The sequence below is a fragment of the Mus musculus genome, chromosome 12 (genome assembly GCF_000001635.26).
Source record: "Mus musculus strain C57BL/6J chromosome 12, GRCm38.p6 C57BL/6J".
NCBI classification, from domain to species: Eukaryota; Metazoa; Chordata; class Mammalia; order Rodentia; family Muridae; genus Mus; species Mus musculus.
Genome location: NC_000078.6, coordinates 105971387 through 105975376, shown reverse-complemented (window position 1 = coordinate 105975376; position 3990 = coordinate 105971387). Strand labels below are relative to the sequence as shown.

Genomic DNA, 3990 nt, shown 5'->3' with positions numbered 1-3990 from the left:
CCAGCTCTGCCCTTACACAGGCTTCCATCCTAGCAGCCAAGCCAGTTTCCAACACCCTTCTCTGTGAACTTCACAACTTCCCTCTCTCCTGGTCAGAGGCCATCCCCTCCTGAACTCCGAAGCTCTGGCGGAAATTGACAGAACTGGGTAGACTTCAAGACTTACAGAGACTCAACACCTTAGCAACTTGGGAAACTGAGGGCTCAGCAAGGCAACACCTAGATCTCTAGTGAGTCACTGAACTTTAGGAGAGCATTAGAACGGCTGGCCATTGTCATCTCTCATCCAATGGATGCAGTGCACGTTCTCTGTAAACTCACAGGCCCCTCTGCATCCCTGGCCCTGGTGCCCGGGGTGCGTGCAGGACCCTAGTAGCCAATGCTAATTTTACACTGGGGATTTCCCAGGCCAGTTCTGCTCTAAGCCAGTGTCTAGTCTCTGGGAGTCATCTCTCAGCCTGGTAAGACATTATGGACAAGGAGGACAAGAAAGAGCCATGGGAGCTGGGCATGGTGGCACACACCTTTAATCCCAGCACTCAGGAGGCAGAGGCAAGCAGATCTTTGTGAGTCTGAGACCAGCCTGGTCCACAGAGTGAGTTCTGGGACAGCCAGAGCTATAGAGTGAGACCCTCTCTCAAGAGAGAGAGAGAGATAAAATTTACAAAGAAAGAGAGGGAGAAAACAACTATAGGAAAGACATAAAAGCAGCCGGGGGACCTGGTCATGAGCAGGCTCAGGGTTTCGCCATTCTGCCCCATGAGAACAGATGGAGTGAAGACATCTCCAGCAAAGTGAGTGACTTTGGGCTATGATGCAGGCATAGGGCTTTGCCAACAAGTGGAACTCAGCATCCACATCTAGAAGCCAGGGTGCTGACAGGGTGGGGAGGAGATTGCAGGGTCTGCTCAAAGCAGCTGCCACCCTCCCTCCCCACCCTCCTGCCCTTGACCACTCCCACAGTGCTCCCCAACCCTGGAGGGTGAGCAGCCCCACCAAAAGTCACCCATCACAGTCCGTGGCTCAAGACAGATCCGGCTTCTCAAACTCCCTCCCTCGGCCCCACCTCCAGATATTAGCCCCAAGCGGGGAAAGAGACATGACTAATTGTGCCCACAGTTGCCTCCTGGCATGGACAATTAGCCACCTGCATCTAATTCTAAGGGACCCAGAGGCTAATTGCATCTGCCAGACCTAACGACTCTGTGTGAGTGTGTGTGTGTGTGTGTGTGTGTGTGTGTGTGTGTGTGTGTGTGTGTGTGTGTGGTGTGTGTGTGTGTGTGTGTGTGTGTGTGTGTGTGTGTGTGTGTACATACGCGTGCATCCTCACCAGTGGGCACCAAAGCTGCTAAAGTGTGTGGGTGTTACTGCATTTAACATCTGCTAAGAGCCTCCTGGCCCCAGAGCATAAAGGAACCAGGCCACGGCATTGTCCTTCCCAGAGGAAGAGGGACAAAGAGGCATTCATTCACTATGGAGTGAGCAGAGCCCAGCTTCCCTCTGTCTTGCTAAGGAGGTGGGGGGATTCACTTCCGGTTCTGGGCAGCTACTGTGATCTCGCCACCTGCTCAGGCTTCCAGACTCTCCTCTGCTCCATCCTCTTCCCTCCCTCGGCTGAGCTCTGCTTTCACGTCCTAGATCGGACCGGATGCACCTCCCACCCTCAGCTCAGGCATGGGCACACAGAAGGTTCCTGGATGGCAGGGTATGCAGACAGAGGAAGGAAGGAAAGAAGGAAGGAAGGAAGGAAGGAAGGAAGGAAGGAAGGAAGAAGGGTCCGCCTTCCTCCTCAAGGGCATCGGTGGCTTCTGAGTCATGAGGTAGGGTACTGTGGCACATCTTCCCTCTCACATCCTGGCCCAGCAGCAAGGAACTCCCGCAAGGGGCTTGCATCTATCCTAGGCCTGAACCTTCTCTGCTTCAGCCACTTCGACCCGAGCCCCAGCATAGATCCTGACTTTGGCTTCCATTTCTCTTCCACAATAGTCATCTTTCTGTGGCTGCGGGGGATGACGATGCCATCTGGAGTCTTCTACCGGGACCCCCATTTTTTTCAGTCCGCACTGCTGCCTGTCAAACGTATATGCCTAGTGACCCCTCCAGGTCAGGAAAACTACCCCTGTCATCTACATGTCTGACTCTCCACCGGATGCCACTGGCCTTGCCTACAGAGACCTGTGCCTAACGTGGCTCACTGGTCTGTCCTAACAGGAGGGCAGTGGTTGTTGAGGTAGAGTAGGCACGTCTGTTTTGCTACACTCCTTATCACAGTGATCTCCTGCTGTAGCTTGCCCATCATCCCCCATGAATGAAGTCATTCTGGTCTGTCCATTCATTCAGCTGTCCCCCCTCCACGCCCCCCAGCCCCCCGGACTGCCCCATCAACTCCGGAGGTAGATGAAGGAAAAGAGAGGCTTCGAAGATTGTAGAACAGGGTTTCCATGGCCATGTAGGAGGGGCATCCTGTCATTTTCCCCACATTCCATTGGCCAGAATGCAGCCGTATGGCATCTCTTTACCACAAAGGATCCTGGGATTTGTAGTTCACATATGCGCAGGCCTGTGTGTAATTTGTTCGGTGAACAATGAACTAGCATCTGCCACTCCGTGACATAACAATCAAATGATTAGGTATTTCCTTTGTGCTGCATTCTGGATGTGATGTGTCTTCAGGGCTCACATCTTGGAAGCTTGGTCCCCACTGTGGTGATATGAGGCATTCGTTTCTTTAACCGATGGAGTCGAGTAAGATTCTTATGTCATAGGAAGTCTTGGAAGGGAATAAGGATCCTCTCGAGAGATATGAGCCGATTGTTACAGAAGCCTGAGTTTGATCCTTGACTTACTCTCCGGCTTCCTGTTTCGAGATGAGATCACTTCCTCATGCACACACTCCAGCTCAGATGTACACGAGCTCAGGTTACATAAACTCACCAGATACTACTCAGGGACAAAGCCATCATGCCCTTGAGCACCAAGAACTTTCCTAGGCCCTCTCGGTTTTCTTCTATGTTGCTGTGACAAAATACTTGACAGAAGCAAGTTAATGAAGAAAAGGGTTTGTTCTGGCTCACAGTCTGAGGGCACATGGTCCATGCTGTGTTCTGGCTCACAGTCTGTGGGTGCACATTCCATCACAGCAGGAAGCCGTGGTGATAGGCCCTTGAAGCAGCTGGTTACATTGTGTCCACCCTCAGGCTGGTGGTGTTCAGCTTGCTTTCTCCTTTTTAAGTAGTCTAAGGCAGGAGCCCATGGGCTCACCTTGCCCTGTCTTCCCTTCTTAGTTACACCTCCCTGGAAATGCCCTCATGGGCACACACATAGTTGTATTTCCATGGTGACTCTGAATCCCATAAAGTTAACAATGCAGAGGAACCATCGCAGGCCCCAGGAGGGCAGAATATTTATCCCTTCTGCTTCCCTGGGACTTTTGTCCCAGTTGTGGGACTTTCTGTAGCTCATGGGACATTAAGTAGTGGTTCTAGGGCAGGCAGGATTTTTCTCTGCTGGTTAAAGAACTGAAGGATAGAAAATATCTTGGTGCAAAGCCCAAGTGTGTATTGACACATGTGCTGACCCCTCGAGAAGGGGCTGCTAGAAGGGAGGGGGCATTGAAGACTCTGGGAGTCCAAGTGTGTATTGACACATGTGCTGACCCCTCGAGAAGGGGCTGCTAGAAGGGGGGGGGGGGCACTGAAGACTCTGGGAGTCCAAGTGTGTATTGTCACATGTGCTGACCCCTCTGAAGGTCCACTAGAATACAGGGACACTGATGGTGGTATAATGAGGTGCGGAGCTTAATGGGGAAAGAGGAAATTGAGACAGAAAAGGAAAAATGGAGATTCATTTTCCTTCTATCTCACCTGCCCCCAGCCCGGCCTCTGTAGGCACAGCTGAGGGGAAGTGTGGAGAGCTCCAGAGAGCTCCAGAGCTCTGGGGTTTATGGCATCTCCACCCAAACCGCTTCACAAAGAGCTTCTAGCCAGTGGCT

The 3990-nt window shown here is 52.2% G+C and overlaps 1 annotated feature.

Moving 5' to 3' along the window:
* Positions 256-2691: an enhancer, noted in NCBI's record as "VISTA enhancer mm1604". NCBI's record gives its function as "enhancer in: hindbrain (rhombencephalon)[7/9] | other[6/9]" and the evidence as "EXISTENCE:transgenic organism evidence [ECO:0001131][PMID:17130149]".